This window comes from Canis lupus, chromosome 18, assembly GCF_048164855.1.
Source record: "Canis lupus baileyi chromosome 18, mCanLup2.hap1, whole genome shotgun sequence".
Taxonomy (NCBI): domain Eukaryota; kingdom Metazoa; phylum Chordata; class Mammalia; order Carnivora; family Canidae; genus Canis; species Canis lupus.
Window position 1 is genome coordinate 30,692,427 of NC_132855.1, and position 22,855 is coordinate 30,715,281.

Genomic DNA, 22,855 nt, shown 5'->3' on the forward strand with positions numbered 1-22,855 from the left:
AAGCAGGGTCCCTGCAGGGAGCCCGATGCGGGACCCCATCCTGGGACTCCAGGATCATGCCCTGGGCTAAAGGTAGGCGTTAAACCACTGAGCCACTCAGGGATCCCCCAAGAAACCCACTTTAAATAAAGTCATTAATGGGCCAAAATTAATGAGATGGGAGAGGATACATATTAACATCAGTGAAAACAATGCTAAAATGACTTTCATAATTTCAGACATAATGGATTTCAAAACTAATAATATGGAAAGGGGTAAAGACAGTCATTTCATAATGATAAAGGGGATCATTTCATCCAGTCCTAGGATACTAAATGTGTATGCACCAAATAACAGAGCTTCAAAAAGCATGAAAAATGAGCCTGTGTTACTATAAGAAAAAATATCAAGAAATCCACCTATGTAGGTCCAGATTGCATCCTTCTCTCAATGATTGATAATATAAATATGTTGTCCTTAAAGATACTAAAAACATGAACAAAATTACGAGTCAACGTAAACTAATTGATAATTATGGAACACTATTTAACAACAGAATACACATTCATTTCAAGTATATACATTTCAAGTATACATTTCTTTTTCTTTTTAATGATTGAATGATTAATTGATTTGATAGAGAAAGAGAAAGTGAGACAGAGAGAGTGTGCAGACATGCACACAAAGGAATAAGGGGAGGGGCAAAGGGAGAGAATCTTCAAGGCATCAGAGTTTATTGAATGTTGTCTTAAGGTCTGAGACTGTCCTGATGACCCTACTGGTCAGTTTCTTTAGTAATGCTTGCAACTGGCCTAACCACTTTGACAAGACTGCTTGACCAATTAAATGACCAACAAAAGATTCTCAAGGAACTGTTCTGAAGCCAAAATTCCTTGCACAGATCAGCTTGTTCAAGATGAAGACATAGGATGGTCCATGTGTGGTACATGATTAGTGGCTCTGGGGAACTCCCTTGTGGTATGTTATTCAGACACCTGTTGCTTGCCTGCATTCTCTTTGTTTTTGTACCTTATCCTTTGCCTCTAAGTAATAGTTTCACATATGTGTTTTCTGTGGAGTCTGGTCGAATGCTTTCAAATATCCACAATGAGAAAAATCTTTGAATCCTGACAAAGGGAATTTATGAAAAATTAATAACTTATAGCAAAAGACTGAATGCTTTACTTCTAAGATTAGGAATAAAGCAACGTGGTACATTATCATTATTTCTATCCAACATTATACTGGAGGTTCTAGCCTGTGAACTCAGATGGAAAGAGAAATAAAAGGCAATCATCCTTGTGGAAAACCCTACAAAATCTACAAAGAAAGCTATCAGTACTAGTAAATTTAACAAAAATTCAAGGATACAAGATCAATTTACAAAATTAATTATACTTTTATTGTATTAGTGAAAAATTGGAAATTGAGAGTATGAAAATAATGCCACTTAATATCAAATATATGGAATATTTAGGTAGAAGTTTGATAAGAGAGGTGTGAATTCTATACACTGAAAATTATAAAATTTACCTGGGGCAAAATAAGATCTGAGGACACCTGGGTGGTTCAGTGGTTAAGCATCTGCCTTCAGCTCAGGTCCTAATCCCAGTGTCTTGGGATAGAGTCTTGCATCCCCTGCAGGGAGCCTGCTTTTCCTTCTGCCTATGTCTCAGCCTTTCTCTGTGTGTCTTTCATGAATAAATAAATAAAATATTTAAAAAGAAATATCTGAAAAATGGAGTAATATCTTACATTCATAATTTGGAAAACTCAGTATTGTTAAGACATCAATTCTCTGCAAATTCTTATTTAGTCAATGCAATCCCAATCAAAATCTCAGTAGATTTTATTTTAGAAATTAACAATTTGTTTCTAAAATTTATATGAAATTACAAAACATCTGATTTTCAAAAGACACTTATAAAAACAAAAGATCCCCCCAAAAAGGCCTGGGGAAAATATCTGCAAGACTTATATCTAAGAAAAAACTTTCGTCTCAAATATATGAATCAATCTAATTCAATAATTAGAAGATAATACATTTTAAAAATGGGTGAGAGATTTTCATAGACACTCTTGTTTTGATTTTTATCTTTTTATGTGAGTGAACCCTGCATAGCCTACATTTCTTTGAGATACCAGCACTAATCATAGTTAGGAAAGATGTTTTACATTATGTCTAAACCTATTGAAAAGAATTTAAATGAAATTTGCCATAGAATTTGTATTTCTTTCTATAGTCTTTACAAAAGTTTTCAATGGAATAAACTCATGTGAATATTCAGACTACTGAATGCAATAGTTAAGAAATGCTGTAACACTCTTCCTGTTCAATTTTGGTGCCTTTTTTGTTTGATAGTCTAGACATAGCCTGTGTTTCTTAGACATGTTTATAAATGGATTGGAAAGGTGGTCTAAATAAAGGCTTTACTGAAATACAAAGCATCTTTTTGTTGTACATTGTTGTTATTAAGAAGATTCCAAAAGAGGGCTTCTGGCAATGAGTCATATATTCTGACAGATGTTTTCTACAGATGAGAGTTCAGCCCCACCTTTCCCAAAAATGTAAGTTTTAGGAGAGGTCTTTCTTACAGAGCCCTTGGGAAATAAGTTGTAGCATAGACTATGTTTCTTAAAACAACTCCTATCATGTTTGAAATCTAATGGCAAAGGTTTTTTTTCTGGTAAATAAATGATTTTGAAACTTTAAAACTTTCAACATATTTTGCTCCTCGATTCCAACTACAGCCTTGCAAGAGAACAAATAAAAATCTTAAAAATAAAAGAATGAGGGAACAGTAAGAAAGCTACTTTTACCTTATGAATGTGAAACTGAGTGTAAAAACAAAGATTCTGTGTGTTCTAAAATATGGAAGGGTTTAAGAAAGTTCCTGATCAAATCTCCTTTCTGTATAGGTAAGGAAACTGAAGCCTGGCGTGAGGACGTATAAAGAGCTGGGAGTGGAAACCAAGCCACAATACTACTTCTAGTCCAGTGTTCTTCCCATGATACTTTGACAAAAGGGAATAATCTCGGACAACATAATTAAGAGGTCAAATACATTGTCCAAGGTCATATAGCTAGTAAGTGGCAATGCTGGGACAAGAATCTAGAAATCGGAGAACCCGAAGCCCATTATTTATAATATACAATTATATTCTTTATAAATTGTTATAAAACCAATTGAAATGTGTTTTTGTTAAAATATATTTGAGTTTCATGAAAGAAACTCTCTGGTTTGGTTCATCATCGCATTTAGCATATCATAAGTCTGTAGTAAATATTGGATATTCACTCATCAATTCACATATATTGATTCTTTTCTTAATAAAATATTTAATTCATTTATTCATGGGAGACACACAGAGAGAGGCAGACATTGGCAAAAGGAGAAACAGGCGGGGCACCTGGGTGGCTCAGTGGTTGAGCGTTTACCTTCGGCTAAGGCCTTGATCTTGGGGTCCTGGGATTGAGTCCCGCATTGGGCTCCCTGCAGGGAGCCTGCTTCTCCCCCTGTCTATGTCTCTGCCTCTGTCTGTGTGTCTCTCATGGATAAATAAATACATTTATTAAAAAAAAAAAAAAAAAAAAAAGGAACAGGCTCCCTCTCGGGAGCCTGATATGAGATTCTATCCCAGGACCCCGGATCATGACCTGAGCCAAAGGCAGACACTCAACCACTGAGCCACCCAAGTGTCCCTATTGATTGATTTTAATGTACATAATGTTTAACCTGATTGCATATCAACTATTCACTTAGAAAACAATGGGCATTTGTGTTGGCTATAATTCTCTGATACCAAGAATCACCTCCTCTAAAACTCTTACAGATAACTTTTTTGTGACCCAAGATGCTCTGGACTGGTGAAGGAAGTATCTAGCTGATCTAATTTACTCATAGAAAAAAAAAAGTAATAATAAAAGAATGGTATAGATTTCTATTTATATGGGGATATACCTATTCAACTCCACCAATTTCATTTTTCTAGAGGAATTGAGAGATTGGGCTGAAATAAAGATGAGAAAATGAGTAAAGGAAATCTCTGTACAAATATATTTATCTTGATTCCCTTAGTAATTCAAGATTTGCTCCCTGAGCATCTGTTTCCAAATATAATTTCTCATTTCCTATTCATTTTTTAACTCCTCAGTTCTCATTTTTTTTAATTTTTATTTATTTATGATAGTCATACAGAGAGAGAGAGAGAGAGAGGCAGAGACATAGGCAGAGGGAGAAGCAGGCTCCATACACAGGGAGCCCGACGTGGGATTCGATCCCGGGTCTCCAGGATCGCGCCCTGGGCCAAAGGCAGGCGCTAAACCGTGGCGCCACCCAGGGATCCCTCAGATATAGGCTCCCGGTGTATGGAGCCTGCTTCTCCCTCTGCCTATGTCTCTGCCTCTCTCTCTCTCTCTCTGTATGACTATCATAAATAAATAAAAATTTAAAAAAAATTAAAAAAAAAAAGATATATTCACTGCAATTTGATTATTGCCTATAAAGTCCTAAGCTCCCATTATAATAACTATTATAACCAATATAAAGTTTTGAAACGATATTTTGTAGGGAGATAACACGGGTATACTTGTTTATACATGCCTCTTATAAATATGCTAAAAATCAGCTGTCCCTTAAAAATATAGTGTATGTGGGGCACCTGGGTGGTTGAGCATCTGCCTTTGGCTCAGGTTGTGATCCTGGGGTCCTGAGATCGAGACCCACATCGGGCTCCCCGCATGGAGCCTGCTTCTCCCTCTGCCTATGTCTTTGCCTCTCTCTGTGTGTCTCTCATGAATGGCTGAATAAAATCTTTTAAATCTATCTATCATCTATCTATCTATCTATCTATCTATCTATCTATCTATCTATCTATCATCTATCTAAATCATATGAAGTATAAAACAGCCTAGCATAATCTCAAATTTTAAATTATTTGTTTAAAATTACTTCAATTATGTCTGTTAAGTACTTTCAAAATATCCTTTAACATACTGCAGTGATTAAGAGCGGACAGTTTATGGCTGACATATTTTACATGTTTTTAAAGTCTAGCATGTGTGTATTGGGAGTTTGCTGTAATTGTATGTGCATTTGGATAAATGAAATCTAATTGTCTATGCAGTCTTTGCTTAATTACAACCCAAAAAAGAAAATCAACTGTGGCTGTTTTAATATATTTTTAATCATTCCAAGAACAATTGTTTTAAATATAAAGTTTAAAATATATTTGAACAGAAGAATACATTTAATCCTAATAAATTATACCAAAGATGTCAATAACATATTAATAAAGAACAGTTCTTACATGTAATATTTAGTAAAATCTGTGATATAAAACTTAGTAATTTCCAAAATAATTTAGTAAAATTAAATAAATAAAATGACAAAGGAAATGAAGTCACAAATTAATGTAATAAGAAATATAATAAGTCAGCAAAAATAAAAAGACCTTCATTAATCTTCATTAATTTAACATAATTAATTTTTTTAAAACACAGCTACTTAATTATATTTTAAAAATTGATAACATTCAGTGCTGGCAAGGGTGTGGTAAAGAGGGCACTGATAAATATTAGATGTGGTTTTGAAGGGTAATCTGGGAATATGTATATAATTTTACAATTTGACTATCCTTTGCCCGAATACCTCTAAGAATCTATTCTTCAGTTATACAAGCCTAATGATAGCACACAGACACACAAAGACACACTCCCTCACACTCTCATGCAGAGGAATATTTGTTATAAACATGATTTGCAGTAAACAATTAGAAAAAAATTATAATACCTCCATTCAAAGTTTAGTAAAAGTACAAAATAGAATGAGGTATTGGCCTTTAAAGCTACACATTATAATTTTTTAAGTGGATAAAAAAAGAACTCAAATCAATATGTGCAGCACGATTCCAACTTATAAATAAGGAAACTAATTACTGAATATAATAAATGTATCAAGCTGACTATGTACATATGTATAAATATATGGAAACTAGAAAAACATATTTAGCAAATTCAGTAGTGGTTATTAACGGGGGATGGATTTGACCAAGTCAAACATAAGAATGACTTCCTGTGTAAATAACAAAGAAAAATTTTGAGGTTATTGATGATTTCCTTTTTTTTTTTTTTTGACTCCCAGTTTAAAAAGTAAGAGAAAGGCAACATGATGGTATACTGGCTATTAATGTATAGATTTATAGCAATACATTTCATCTGCTCTATTAAATAAAATCAAGGAATTCTGTGTATGTGGGGGAATCAAAGAAAGTATTCAGACGATGGCCCAGGTGGAATTAGCTCTACTGGAAACTGCTAGTCTTTGGAAACTAGTTAGATATCTAAGATGATATTTCTTTGGAATAAAGCTTACTAGACAGTTTTCAAGGTGATAATACTAGGTGACAGGCAAAATATGGCACCATGAGAGTTAGGCATATCAGACAGTAAGCAAAGGTCCGAAGTATTTCAAAATTAGCACCAAAGGGCTACTGCTAGTTAGAAACTCTAACCACTGGGTTAAGTTACAGGTCTCTATGACCTTGGATATATGTGGGAATCAAGACAGGATCAGGGCATAACACAGTGTACTCTCCTACTATTGAAATAAAGATAAGGGATGAGAAGACACAGTCCCGAAGAACAAGACAAAGATGACAATAAGACCAGCTAAAGTATTAATTTGATGTTAAGATTCTGAGCTATATACTGAGATGACCTGTCTAGAACAGAACAGGTAGAAAATGCATTTGAATAAGAAAAGATCTATCTTACACCTTTGCTCACTATTTGATTTTACCACCAGTAAAATATGAATTATTCTTCTGTCATCAAAAAATGACAATTTCCAATTGCTCCTACAGCACCATAATTTTTAAGTCCACTGGTCTCAAAATTTAGAGTTGTCTATAACTTTTCCTCCTTTACCAACTTCTACAAATCTTGAAACCATAACCCAAGTCCACACGTCTTTATTTCATTCTAATTACTAAAAGTCTTCTCACTTATCTTCTTTCTGATCAACCCTCCACAAAAGTGTCAAGAAAATCTTTTTCATGTTAAATCTTTCTTATAAAGTCTCTATTAGGGTTCCCAAGAATACCAGATGTGATGAAATATTGTTTTTCAGAAAGCCAGACTCTCTGACTCTCCCTTCTCAGATGGTTTGCATGGCCATTAGTCTGGATAATTTTCCACTTCTGTAACTCCAGAAATTGAGAAAAGTTTTCCTCTAAGTATAACAAAACAGAGTGGTTAAGATCACAGACTCTAAAACAGGACTCAATTGGTTTTGCGATTTGCATCTTTCAGATTTCAGCTATATGATTTTAGACATGTGATTTAATCATTTAAGCCAAGCTTTACTTTTTTCCTGATTTAAAAAAAATATTATTTTTTATTTAAATTCAATTAGCCAACACATAGTACATCATTAGATTCAGATAGTGTTCAATAATTCATCGGTTATGCATAACACCCAGTGCTCATCACATCACACACCCTCCTTAATGCCCATCACCCAGTTACCCGATCTTCCCACCCACGTGGCCAAGCCTAGGCTTATTTATCCTTATGAAAAGAATAATATTTCATGAAATTCTTACAATTCAATGTTATCTTCCACATTTGTTGTTATTGCTTTGGCACATAAATATTAACATTCATCATTATAATTCCTCAAAATGACAGCATTTTTTTTTACCAGTGTACGCATGAAGCCTTTTAAAAGTACACACACAATATGTTTGTTCATGTGAAGAATGTTCTGATCTATACTATATAAAAAGAAATAATTGACTGATACAAAGTTATCAGTGACTTGTAAGATGCTTTCCTCATCTTTGAGTTCTTGCTTTTCCTGCATCACATAAACCTGTGGTTCTTTCCACAGTCTGGTCTTTTGGGTGAAAAGCCTTCCTTGGAAACTTGTCCATCCTAGAGTACACCTCTTTTTTTTTTTTTTTTTAAACCAAAAGAAAAATCAAACTCGATAGATATCTATATTCCGGAACTCTTTATTATTCTTCCTAGTTAAGAACACTGTTATTTTAATGAACCCAAAGTAGCTAATGAATGTTTCAGATAAATACAGGGAAATCTCCCGAACTAATTTTTTTTTTTAATTTTTATTTATTTATGATAGTCACACAGAGAGAGAGAGGCAGAGACACAGGCAGAGGGAGAAGCAGGCTCCATGCACCGGGAGCCCAATGTGGGATTCGATCCCGGGTCTCCAGGATCACGCCCTGGGCCAAAGGCAGGCGCCAAACCGCTGCGCCACCCAGGGAGCCCCCGAACTAATTTTTTTAAAAGATTTTATTTATTTATTCATGAGAGACACACAGAGAAAGAGGAGCAGAGACACAGGCAGAGGGAGAAGCAGGCTCCACACAGGGAGCCCGATGATGCAGGACTCGATCCCGCGACTCCAGCATCACGCCCTGGGCCGAAGGCAGGCGCTGCACGGCTGAGCCACCCGGGGATCCCTCCCGAACTAATCTGAATGCAACTTAGCAAGGGCTCCCGGGAACCGGAAAGTCGCCAGGAGCCCATGGGCTGCTCCTCAGCTCCAGGCTGTTGAGGCTGGTTCATCAACCTGGACTCCTCTAAGGGCCCGGGGTCCGGGCGGGGCTGCAGCAGGCCGCACTGCAGGTATCTCTGCGTGGCGGCGTTCCTAGGACCACGAGTCACGGACAGCCCGGGCCCGAGCGGGGGGTCGTCCCGTCTCTGCCAGAGCGGACAAGCCAACCCTCGCTCCCGGATAGAGAAGCTGGCGCAGGACAGTGGTCTTCCGGACGCCGTGTGTCAGCCGGCTCACGTCACACGTTCGGCGGCCTGCGAGGAACAGTAGTAAGACTGCTTGACGGCGACGCAGGTAAGCACACGGCAGTCGCTGTGGTCCTCTTGGGGGGGGGGGGGGCGGACGCCTTTTCTGAATGGCGAGGGGGCGTCATCTGCAAGGACAAGCAGGTCCGCTCAAGGGTGAGATGCCGCGGCCTGAGCAGAAGGCCCTGGGCTGCCATCCTGCCAGGCCCGGGGCCACTCGGGCGCTTGGTCTCTGACGCTGTCCCAGGGGGTGCCAAGCCCTGCGCGGAAGAGCGGGCCACGTAGGCCGGCTTCCGGCGTGAGGCTTCCTTCCCAGCCTGCAACGCGCCGGGCGGAAGTGACGCGGTCTACGCCCATCAGGGCTTTAGTAGACCTCAGGGGCGTCCGGGTGTGGGCGCAGGCGACGCGCGTGTGCGCCAGGTGGGCCTCTGCGCCGTGGCAGTTCTTGCAGCCGTGGTCGTCGGCCAGGGGAGCGGGCCGCGCGTGCTCACGGGGGCGAGGCCGGCGCCCTGCGGGTTCCTGGCCCCGTGGCCGCGGGCTGGGGCCTCCCGAATCACTCTGGTAATTCCCCCTTTTCTCTTAGTCGCACCTTCTAGCATATGCTCCTTAAGCCAGATCCTCAATACGTTTAATTCGCAACCAGATTTCTCTGCTGAGTGGTCAGTTTACACAGTGCTGAAATTGGCCACCGGCGCTCAGAATATATAGCCCGAAGGTTTCGGTGTCCAACACCGTCTGAGTGCCAGTGGCAGCTTGGCGGCGGCCCCTTTTCCCTTTACCGCCCCACGAACACCAAAATTAAGGTCTCAAGAGATGCTTCACCAATTAGGCAGTCGTAAGGCATGAAAGTGCTATTATCTCTTCTGTTGTTACGGGAGGTGTAGATCGTTATCCTATTTTTTATTAATACTAGTAGTATCTTTTTAACATGTAATATGTATGTAGGACCTGTTTCAGATCACTTGTTCCAATCAAGGGAGAATTGAGTTTAGAGCAATGGGAATTTAGTAAGAAAATACCGGGAATTAAAGATAAATTAAGAGGAATTGGTTACCTGTCCTGTGCTCATGTTCTTTTGACCACGTGCCTCAGCCTGGGGGAAGGGGAGGGCTTTCCAAAATCAAGGCTGAGTAGGATTGCAGTATATTCTTTTGTTATTTTTTATTTATTTTTAAAAAGATTTTATTTATTTATTCATGAGAGAGAGAGAGAGAGAGGCAGAGACATAGGCAGAAGGAGAAATAGGCTCCATGCAGGGAGGCCAACATGGGACTCGATCCCGGGTCTCCAGGATCACACCCTGGGCCTAACGCAGGCGCTAAACCACTGAGCCACCCAGGATCCCCAGTATATTCTCTTTAAGACAGAGTCACACATTGATGGTGAAGACTACAATGATTTCTTCTCTTCCAATTGGTCGTCACAGGCATTACTGACTATCCACATTCCCAAACTAAAACAGAAGGAAAAGGGAAGAATAATCCCTTCAAATGCATCATTCCTTCCACATTTGATGAGTCAGTATGTATGGAGCATGCAGCATCCCCTGCCCTGGAAGTTGTGTGCAGAAATGATGTGCAGATCGAATAAAAGGTCAGGGCATTCTGGTATTTCACCTGGAAAAGTGAAAAGTAGAGATGGTCAGGGCTATAGCCACACATTAGAATCAGATGGGAGATTTTATAACCTGTTGCCCAAGATCCACCCCTGACCAATTTAATCAGAATCTTTGGTTATGGGTTCACACATTGGTATTTTTTTAAAAGTTACCCTGGTGATTCTCATGTGTAGCCAGGTTTGAGAAGCATAGGCTAGCCCTTAGGGAAATAAAAGTTATTAAGAACACATGGGAAGCAGATTCTAGCCAGCTGGCTGTACTTCTCCAGCCTTAAAAAAAAAAAAAAAAAAGTCAGGAAAACCCAAGTATTTAAGAAACCATGGAAAAGAGGGCTAAGTGGGCAGCCTGGTTACTTCATAAGTAGGGCTGTCACTCAATCATAGCTCCCAAAGCTGTGCTCTCTACCCCAGGCATGGTGCGGAGACTACTAAATTCAAATTTCACTGTTCTAGATTAGATACTTTGTTTAAATAAAAAGAAAAAAAAGCATAGCATATTATTCTTACCAGGCCGTTGTATATAATTAAGATACAGTCATAAACTAATGTTATTGATACTAAGAATTTTTAGGAATTACTATCAAGATATAAGAAAGGGAAGAACACTGAATGATAATTGTTATCTGGGTTGTAATGCTTTTTTTTTTTTATTCCCCCAATTTGGACTTATGTTTCTTAACCTATCAGTTTCCTTGTTTCTAAAGTTACTGAGTTGACTTTTTTTTTTTTTTTTTATCCATTTATTCAGTAAACTTACATTGATCAACACGCTCTGGTCAGGCATTGTCCAGTGCTAGGGTTACTAAATGGATCAGGCATGCATTCTGGTAGATGGGTTTAAGAGGTCAGGAAAGATTTCTCATAGAAGTGTCATTTTAGTAGGTACTAAAAAATGAGTGAGGAAGTTCTAAACATAGGAGTTTGGAAGATAGGAGTGTGTGGGGAAGAGGGTGGGGAAAGGAGTGCAAGTGAGCTCAGAATCTTTAAAATAATTGTCATCTGTTCGATGTAGCTGAATTTCAAGTTTGAGATAGAGAAGTAGGGATATGAAGTTTTGTCATGAGGGAGTGTTGTTGAGGACCAGTATGTATTTTTATGCAGTGATGGTGAGGTAAACACCTTAGAAAGATCAATCTGGGAAGGATCTACTGACAAATGATGAGACTGAGGTTAAGGACATAGTTAGAAGGAGAGCCATACCCAGAGGATAATTTATGATGGCCTGAACTAAGTGCCTTTCTGGTAACAAAAATCAAATTTGGTGTTAGAGAATGAAAAAAATGAACTCAGAACCTCCAAAAAAATAATGCCTACAAAGTGTTTTTAATGGCAAATTTTAGAGTACAATCAAGATATACATATATATTTAGAACTTTTTCACTATCTTCTTTTAATTACCAATGAAAATATTAGAGTGGAAATGAATAGACCTATAGGAAGGTTGACTAATAGTACTGGTTTGAAGATACCCACAAATTTTTAAACAGCTCTATACATCTTTACTTATCTCATCTCTAACATAGCCTTGGGGATTTTCAGAAAAATAGCATGTAATGTCAACTCTCTACTTAAACTGTAAGAATCAAACCCTTGGGAACTATCAAGTTATCAGTCTTTACTACTGAAAACATAACACGGTTTAAGTAGAGCTACTCTAAATGGTTCAGATTACATTTAGGTAATATTTTGAGTGAGATGAAGACAGAGAGATTTTCACCCAAACGACTAGTTTAAATGGCCTACATTTATGTCCCATATTGTTTTTTTGAAGTCAACCAAGGGTATAAAAAACTTCCTTTCCCAAAAATGAAAAGCCTTTGTATTGCTGAGTTCTGGAAAGTGCAAACCGAAGACTCTTGCTAAAAACAAAAACAATTGGAGCGTTATTTGTGGGCCTTTAAACTTATAAAGTTTTTAAAGAAGTCAACCAAATAGAGCTTTAAAATCCAACAAATATTTTCATTCATTTCATTTGTAATACATAATGGAGACTACATGTGAAAGAAGAAATACCTTGAGGCAAATTACTAATGTTTACAACTTTTTATTGTTTATGCTTATAAGCAAATTATCTTTTTCAGTCTTTGGTGTAGATTCAAGTGCCAAAGCCAATTCAGTTACCCATGGGGCAGTGTTTGTGTTTCATCTTGAAAACCTGCTCACCCTTCAGCCTCTCAGTTTGGAGTGGTTCTCGAGTTTGTATAGCCTCTTCTGCTTTTCTAATTGTGTAGTGAAAAGAGATACATGTTGGGCCTCAGAAGGACATTTATTTCAAAATGCTCAAATATTTCTGCTTCTGTCAGAAGAGGAGGAGAAAGAGGAAAAAGACAAGGAAAGAAGGAAATGAGAATGGAGCCAATTGACTTAGTTTTGGGAAAGCTTTTATACACCACATGCCCATGACAGACTTTAATGTCTTGTAACTGAAGCAAAGGCTCCAACGCGTGCTTCCCATTCCGCAGGCTCAAAACCAATATGAAAACATTTTGTAATAATGCTATAATGATTTAGTAATAAGCTTCATTTCTTTTATTATCAAGTATCACAAGAGAAAAGTAAAGACTAACCTCCTAGGCCTTTAAATGTCAAGTTCATATCTGTACTAGCAAAGCAGATAGGATTTTTTTAGACCCTAGAGAAGGCCAGCAGGATATAAAATATTCACTGTGTGACATACCATCATGGTTAGAAAGACATGGAAAAACTCTTAGCACACTATATTGTCCTAAAAAGATTTTCCACTGTTATGAAAATAATTGAATTTTCAAGTAGTAATTGGTCTAGGAAACTGCATTTTTTGTGTGACATGTAGATCTCTACATATTCATAGATTATGTGACTACATATTTTCAACTAACTGGAAACCACCAACATCATATATTATGAGGCCATAGAAAAAATATAAAATGAGTTCAAAATAAAATGTTTCCTATTAGACACAACTGCATATTACATGATTTAAGAAATTATTTTGGTTATTTCTAGTCAGAGGCCTTTAGAATCTCTTTTTCATTGCAGTTTAAACTGCAACTGATAGATGGCGCTGACAAGGTATAATTCAGTGTCACAAGTGAAATTGCAATCTTCTCAGAATTTCAAAAGCCAGTTTCATATTAGCAGAATCTATTGGAGGAATGTTCTTAGGTATTAAACATATTGAGAACTGATTTTCTAGGTAATTCTCAGAAATGTCATTGTGTTTTGTGAAATACTTTTGGTGGACTGTTATTCCTGGTAATTAAAATATCTAAATCTAGTGGCCCTGACAGACTTTAACTTCTCCAACACTTAAGTATATTTTCCAATTTTTCTTTTTTTAAGTTTTGTTTTTTTTTTTTCTATTTTTTCCTACATTCAGATTTCAGTGGTGGATCATACAGGTGTGGAAAGTAGTCTTTTTAGGAAACATGGCCTGTAGTTCTAAGTATATTTTGTTCCCAGTACAACTTTTCCATTCCAGAACATCTAAACATTTAAAATAACACAGGGAATAATAATAATAATAATAATAATAAACAACTTTGTGGTGCAGCATTCTTTTTTATCACCTTTTAGCCACATAACTGGATTGGACTATCTTGTTCACTTGCTTAAGAGGTTAATAAATTTTAAAATGTAAATGAAGGGAATCTAAAATTTGTAGCAAAAGCAGGTAATTCAGAGGAAAAAGAAAGAAGAGGAACAAAACAAGGAAATATATCTTTCAGGTTTAATTTCCGTAGTGGTAGACTCAGCCATTTTTATGGTTCAAAACATCTGACCATTGGAAAAATAGGGATTTTCCACATCTACATGTTATGGATCATTTCATAACAACAACAAAAATAACAAAATGCTTCTTAGAAGTTTTTTTCCTAGATATACTGTAATTATAAATTAAGAGGCAATTATCTGGAGAAGTTATATCCTGTTGGTTTTTATTCTCTACTTAAAATATAAATTTTAAAGTGATGTACATGTACAATAATTAGCAAAATGTCTTTGTTCAAAGGATTACAAAGTTAATAGGGCTCATCTGTCACCTAAGAATTACCATTTCCTAGTAATTATAGCTGAAAAAGTTTACAAAGTCTGTCTAAAATATGTAGTTTTTAGATTGACATTCCATATTAAAAGCAAATGAGGAATATTTTTGAAGATAGTATCTTTAGTTTCTCTTTTTTCTACAAAGATTATGTGGTATTTAATACAGGCTATGTATAAACTGGGAAACCAAGAAGCATTCTAAATTTAAAGCATTAAAACCTATACTATTTCAATGCAAATTTTAACATTTTTAATTTAAAAAAGTAACATCTTGATTTTAAATTTTAAAATTCAGTCCTGGGAGATTTCTAAGTATTTTACTTCTTGCCAAAAAATATGAAAATAGAAAAGGAGCAATTTTTTTAAAAAAAGTTTTTATCATCTACATTAAATATATTATTAGAATATTTTCTTTGCCTCTATAGGTTACTTTTATTTCCAACTATAATGCAAATACAATGCATTGTATCATGTGGAAGTGTGATTCAGTTAAATATGTCATCTTTAGCATCTGCTACATTGAAAGAAATGTTCTATGATGTGAAATGATGGTTCATATTCACTACTGAGAATTGTATGGAAATTAAAATTCCCTTAGGGAGGCAAGAATTTGGGAATCCAAATATATGTCCCCCTGACATCAGATACTAGTGTGGGAAAGAATGAGACAGTAGTCATACAGCCTGTGCTGCTTCAATGACAGAGAAGCATGATCTTTTTGACTTGATTTTAAATCAAGTTAGTGGCTTTTAGTTACTCATTAGGTTTAGGTTTTTACTTCTTTTCTGTTATAATACTATTTATTTGGGGGAAAATATCCATATACACATATATGCATTGATTGTATGCATAAGTAATATTTATATATGTATTTAGAATATTTATTTAGAGTTCTAGAATATCAGAAGTCTAAATTATTCCAAGACTATTTGAAGATTTTTCATCATAGTAATGGTATTTGTAAATCATGAACATTGAGAATGTCCTGGCTATGTCAGCCTCCATGTCACAAACCTTAATGAGCTTTTCTTGTCCAAATACAAATTCCAGGATTGAGTCTTTTTAAGATAATTTGTCTGTCTAGAACTACTATCTAAAACAGTAAATATTCTACTTATAGAAAACTGGAAATAAGTATTTGAATAAATGAAATTATATGGGAAAATGCAGTTGTTTAGAAACGGTCATCAAAATAGATATCATTGTTACGAAAAGAGCTTTATGTTACTACATGAAAATAGTTAAGATTGGATGATAAATTATTACTTTGTAAACGATAAGCTGGTATTATACTGTTAAATACTTCCAATTTTGATGATAATTTTGTAGATAGATGGGACGCCTGGGTGGCTCAGTGGTTGAGCATCTGCCTTTGGTTCAGGGCATGATCCCAGAGTACCAGAATCAATTCCCACATCGGGCTTCCTGCATGGAGCCTACTTCTTCCTCTGCCTGTGTCTCTGCCTCTCTCTCTCTATGTGTGTCTCATGAATAAATAAAATCTATTAAAATTTTTTTTAGATAGAAGTTTTATGCTCAACTTAATGAGATCAAGAAAAAACTTTTCTGTAGTGTCAGGTACAATATAACAGATATAAATGTTATATTTTTAAGGTGTTATGAGAAATGCCAAACATTTTTAAGCCAAACTCTTTCATATTAAAATATTGTATATTCAGATATATAAATTTAAAGTCAAAACAATTAATTAGAATTTGACAAGAAGTCAGAAATTCAGTTTATTGATTACAACTGTTCACTGTAGTTCTTCAACTATATCATATTATTTTGCCTTAATTCATTCCTTTCTTTTTAAAATAAACTTAATCTTTATGATTGTTTTTAATTAAAATATGCACTGGCAAAAATTAAGTTTTGATAATAGATAAACATTAAATATTATTCTATTTTTTGTGGTAGTATGGAGATTTTTAAATATCATGTAGTGTTTTTTATTGATGTGAAAGTTAAATTTGTATGATTAGCAGTAAAATGTTTCTTAATATTTCTCTGCATCTGAAACTGGATTCAGAAAAAAATTTTTTGTATAGTGTCTTTTTCAAATACAAGCTTGCTTTCTTCATATTGTGAATTTAAAATCTTATGAAAATTATATAGGAATAAAGTCCCTTTCAGATCATGTCATTTTCTATTTATTATTTTTATGGCAAAAATCTTTAGTACTCTCCCAGTTTATCTTCCACTTTGAGGTAGTAGGTACATACACACACACACACACACACACACACACGCATCCCTACACCTTTATTAGTAGGGGTGTGTGTGTGTGAGACAGTGAGTGTGTATATCCTAATTCTTAAGAAAAATGAAAGATTCTTGATCATTATCTCTAGAAACATAGATATCTCTAGATGTGAGATAGAAGACATATATTAGATATAAGATATGTATCAGTTACATGATAGAAATATATCTTCTCTACATGCGTTAGTATATATCTATATAGAGAGATCTTTGTGTGTATATATAACTATCTAGTTAGAGACAGAATATTTTTTTAGAATATTTGATTTGTCTTAATAATTAGTATATAAGTTATCTATGTTTTGAAGGTAAGAAAACCTTATCCCAGCACATGTAATTGGAGAAGTCATAATATATTATTAGTGGTGATCAAAAGAATTGAAATTCATTCTTTGCCATTTTGTGGGAAGAAACAATCTTATCTAAGTTGAAAAATGAATAACTGATATAGACATTTTAATCCCACCATATTCCCATATTCAGATAACCACCAACCTGTTGTCTTTTAAGAAACCTTTTATTTTCCTTTGCAAATTGGAATACATCCTTATAGTACTTTCATAAGTATTTATTGATATTTAGTGAGCAAATGAATAAAAGCATTGTTGTCAGTAGTGGTTGGTTGTATTTCCATCCTGACTCACAATGTTCTCTTTAGCCTAGGTATTGTGCATAAAGAATAACATTGCAAAAAAAAATTAAACCAAGGAATGTTCAGTCAAAATATTATGTTTAGTGGCTCTAATCACACCCCAGCCTGACCCTGGAATGAGGACACCCTGCCTTGGTTGCAGGATTTGGGATTTCATGAGCTCTAAGCTGCTACTAGGGGCATTACATCTGTGATAATGGTTCTGGAAGGGCTGGGGAAGAAGTGGAAATATGAATTGGGGAAAAAGGCTCTACTAGGAGCACACTTCTCTGTCCAGGATCTGTCTTTCATACTTTTCGTGTTCCTTCAAGGCATGAATTTGGCTGCATAATTACCCTCTACTGGCTTTGCCTGTTCCCACCAGACTCTTGAATTCTGTCTCTGTCCGTTAACAGTGTGAAGTCAACCATGTCTTTTTTTTCTCTCCTGTCTTTGAAGAACAAAGAAGCTCATTGATGTTTGAAAAAATCTTCATACTTATTAACAAATGGAGAGTAAGGGCTCCATTTTTACCTTCGATCTCCTCCTTTTTTAAATTTGTCTTACCCATTAAGAATATAGAGACATACGAGTGCATGGAAATAATTATAAAGGGTGTAGAAACTGTGGAGGTCCTGTGTTCTCAGAGGCACTGTAACTGGCAGCAAACCTGATCACTTCTTTTTGTCTCTTGGAGCATAACCTCTGATGCAAGAGTGATAGAATGAGATCCATATTCTCATGGGTATGTTCTTCTACCTTCATTCTGCTCTTTGTTGCTCTCAGTCTTTTTATGGTAAATACTGCCCTTGCCCAGAAGTCAGAGGAAAAAAAAAAAAAAGCGACCATCCAGAAAATAGATGAAGTGACAAATATAAGTAGGGCAAAAGGAAGCACAGTGTAGATATAGTAATTAGTGTGTTTGTGTATAAATCTGTAGATATTCTAGGAAATATCAGAATTTGAGGTGATAAGATAGGAGGCTATCAAGTGTAATAGAGAAGAAAGGTCTGGAAATCCCCTTGGATATCATTTTGGAAGGGGAAAAGATTTTCCAAATCCCCAGGCTTTAGAATACTTTAATTCTTTATGTCATTTACCATCAAGGTACATATTTAATTTGTACTGATGTAAATTGAGAATGTGTCTCCACTTTTAATTGTGCACTGATTTCCTTTATAAAAAATCACCTTTCTTTGTTTTCAGGCATATTAGATTCAAATTTGTTCACAGAAAGTTTCAAAAGTGTGTGAACTCCCCAAAATAATGCAAAAATTAGAACGCAACATGTCAGCATAAAACAGTGAATCTGCACATTGACAGAACCATGGTATAACAATAGTCAAACATTCTTACTTGAAAAGTTAATGGTTTTTTTCCCATGTGACAAATTTGAGTTTTATTTCTAAAAAATTTATTTTTGTCTTCATCAGTCCATACCTTTAGCACTACCCTGCCACCAAATTCAAAATGGCTCTAGTAAAAGAAATTTGTCAAATTAATGCCTATAAGCAATCTCAGAAATACAGAATCCCCGTATGCATTGAAAGTGTGAGATTTTTCTTTCGCCTGAAATAAGTTCTGGGATGCATAAGGAGTACACATCCCATATTACCAACTTTCCAATGCATATCAAATTATATCTAAGAAGTAACATCAGTCCATTTTCATTTTGGAATGACTGCCATCCAGGACGTTGTCACTGTTAAAACTGTAATAAATGGATATCATTTTTAATATTATCACCAAGATACTATGTGGATGAAAGGAATATTAAGATAACATTATGTGACTTCAAGTAAAAAATTTTCACAGATTAATAGTCTGACTAGTTCTTACTAGAGTTTGTACCATACACAATACTGTGTGTGTGTATGTGTGTGTATGTGTAAAAAGTAAAGGCTGGTTCTCCACCTCAAATTTCTCTCATAGTACAATGGCTCCCCTAAGAGGGTTATAATATTCCATTGACTGCTTTGTGGATTATTTTCTGTGAGTTGTTTCTGGCCAGTGGAAAGCACGCAGTTAACTTTTGGGCATTATTCAAGCAGACACTCTACGATTTTACCAGAGATTGTTTCTGTAGGAATAAATCTGTGTACTATTTGTCTAGTCAAAAACAGAGCCTGCTGACATAGAATCACTGGGGAACTGGAAAACGGATCAAGGGTTGAAAGGAAAGAGAAAGGGAAATCTGCTTCTTTTAATAATATACCTAGGATAGAAAAAACCAAATACGTTCTTTTATGCCTCCAAAAAGGAAAAGTTATTGAAATAATGTGTGCACGGAACTATGTCCACCAAAATTTGAATCAGTGTAACTTCTCCACACACATATTTAACTCTCTTTTCTATATCACATAACTTTTTTGTCAGTGATTTTTGTTCCTTTCATTTCTGGGTATATGTCATCATTTGAAATACTAACTTGGGCTTGATTTAGGAAGATATATAAATATGCAGTTCTCAAACTCTTGGAAAAAAATTCTATATTTATCTCCTCATCACTTACATGGAAAGAGAGCATGTGTATACATATAGACACATATGCACATAGGCACCCTCGCACACATGTAAACACACACACTCTCACCACAGCCTTTGACTTCTCATCCTAAGAATGAACGGTGAAAAGAATATTGCCTGCTTACTGAGGAAAAGACAGTGTATCATGGTATCAACAATGACTCTTAATCCTTCACACCATACCTCTTCTTAGGCTAAATGTGCATTTTTCACATTTAAAGAATAAATGTTTACCTTCTAAGAGAAGTTCCAAGCCTTAGAATTTTTTAGCAGTAATGCTTAAAGTGGGTATGCAAAGATTGATATATAAATTATTAAAATTAGAGGCTTAATGAATATGCTAGATATTTCTTTTCCTTGCTTTTCCTTTTTCTCAGCATTTCTGTAAACCAGTGGCTTGCCATCCTATTTACAAACAGCATTTTGTTTTAGTGTGAATTTGTCTGATTAATAATTACTAATACTACCCAAGCTAAAAGTGAAATACTAGTGACTATTTTCCCAGTAAGATATTTAAAATGCAATAGGGAAATGTTTCTTCTGGTTCCTGTAAAAGTGTTCTCTTGTGTATTTGCCTGATGTCTTTATAAAGTCTATTCTTTTCATGAGCATTGTGGTTATAATTCTTGATTTTTTTGGCTTTGATAGCGGTTGCTAATGTTAACTTTGCAATACATTTTAAAAATAAATGTATTGCAAAAATAGTTTTAGTTTTTTTCAAAGTTTTTATCACAGAAGACACAGGTCAGAAAACAAACATTAAAACTTTAATACAAAAAAAAAATAAAAAAAATAAAATAAAACTTTAATACAACTGAACATCCACATACAAAAAATGAATCTAGGTACAGACCTTACATCCTTCACAAAAATTAACTCAAAGTGGATCACAGACCTAAATATAAAACGTAAAATTGTAAAACTCCTGAATATAATGTGAGAGAATATCTAGATGAGCTTGGGTATGAGGATGGCTTTTTAGATACAACACCAAAGGCACAATCTAGGAAAGGAAGTCTTGGTAAGCTGGACCTCACTGAAGTAAAAGACTTCTGCTCTATGAACAACAATGTTAAGAGAATGAGAAGAAAAGCAACAGACTGGGAGGAAGTATTTGTAAAAGAGAAGTCTGATAAAGAACTCTTGTCCAAAATCTACAAAAAACTCTTAAAACTCAACAATAAGAAAATAAACTAATTAAAGAATGAGCCAGAGACCTAAACAGACATCTCACCAAGAAGGTATAAAGATGGCATATGAAAAGACCCTCGGCATCATAAATCATTCAGGAATTGGAAAAACAATGAAATCCCACTGCACACTTACTGGAATGGTCGAAATACCAAATGCTGACAAGAATGCGAAGCAACAGAAACTCATTGATCAAAGAATGGTACGGCCACTTAGGAAGATGGTTTGACAGCTTCTTAGAAAACTAAACATAGTCTTAACTATGTGATCCAGCAATCACACTCCTTAGTGTCAGTTGAAAATGTATGTCCACACAGAAACCTGCATACGAGATGTTTATAGCATTTTTATTCCTAATTGCCAAAATTTGGAAGCAACCAAAATGTCCTTCAGAAAATGTACAGTTAAACTGTGATACATCCAGACAATGAAATACTATTTTATTCAGTACCAAAAATAAATGAGCTATCAAGCCATGAAAAGACATGGAGGAGCTTTACGTATTACTAAGTCGAGAAAACTCAATCTGAAAGGATTGCATACTAGATAATTCTACTTGTTTTTTTTTTCAAGGTTGTATTTATTCATGAGACACACACACACACACACACAGAGGCAGAGACACAGGCAGAGGGAGAAGCAGGCTCCATGCAGGGAGCCTGACGCAGGACTCAATCCTGGGTCTCCAGGATCACACCCTGGGTTGGAGGCGGCGCTAAACCTCTGAGCTACCCAGGCTGCCCAGATAATTCTATTTGTATGATATTCTAGAAAAGGGAAAACTATGGACCCTGTAAAATCATCAGTGGTTGCCACGAGTTGTGGAGAGGGAGGAATGAACAGACAGAGCACGAATGATTTTGAGGGCAGTGAAACTATTCTGTATGATATTGTAATGGTGGATACATGTCATTGTACATTTGTCAAAACCCCAGAATATGCGACACCAAGAGAGAACCCTAAGGTAAGCTATGGACTTTGATGATGTGTTAATGTAAGTTCCTCATTGTACCACTCTGGGAAGGCTGTGTGTATGGAGGCAGGGATTAAATGGGAACTCTATATTTGATTCTCAGTTTTGCTATGAACCTAAAAAATAAAGTCTATTTATAAAAACAGAACAAAACAAAACCTTAGTACTGTGTTTTATTTAAGAAACCAAGTAAAACTACTAACTCATTTTTCAAAACTGATTACCAAGATAGAGCCAATTCTGTTTTATTTGTAATGCTTTCTTTCCCTGTCTCTTCCTTTTCATTTTGGAAACTGTTAATTGACAAGGGAAAAGCCCGAAGGTAGATAGGAAAACAGGAATAAAAGAAAATCAGTGAGTTTGGATTTTTAAAAATTAGGCAGTTGACATTTAGCTGAAATGAACACAAATTTAGAAGTTGAAAGTTTCCAGGCCTCAAAACTGTCTAATACTGAGATATAGGAGATATATCTTATTTCTAAACATGGTTGATGTCCATTTAAAAATTCACCAGTTGATTTATTTTGATTCTCTCTCTCTCTCTCTCTCTCTCTCTCTCTCTCTCTCCTCTCTCTCTGTTTCAGAGACAGCTATTCAACATATAAACCTTTCTATTTCAGGTCATCTCTAATACTGCAACCTCTAATCATTAATATCCATTCATAGACTTCCCAAGTAGAGTTCAAAATATATGACTGATATAAATGAAACTTGAATAGATGACTAGGCAAATCCTTCCACTATGAGAAACAAGTATTTGATACATTTCAGTTAAACTAATATGAATGTCCCAGAGGAATTATGAATGGGTATTCCCAAA

At 35.7% G+C, this 22,855-nt stretch overlaps 1 long non-coding RNA gene across 1 annotated transcript in view; it reads right to left on the reverse strand.

Moving 5' to 3' along the window:
- Positions 1-9,952: 9,952 nt before the first annotated feature.
- Positions 9,953-22,855, reverse strand: part of LOC140608949 (uncharacterized) — a 33,061-nt gene continuing 20,158 nt past the window's right edge. The window contains exon 3 of the long non-coding RNA XR_012010940.1: positions 9,953-10,422. This is a non-coding gene — a long non-coding RNA (uncharacterized lncRNA). The remainder of the gene's footprint in view (positions 10,423-22,855) is intronic.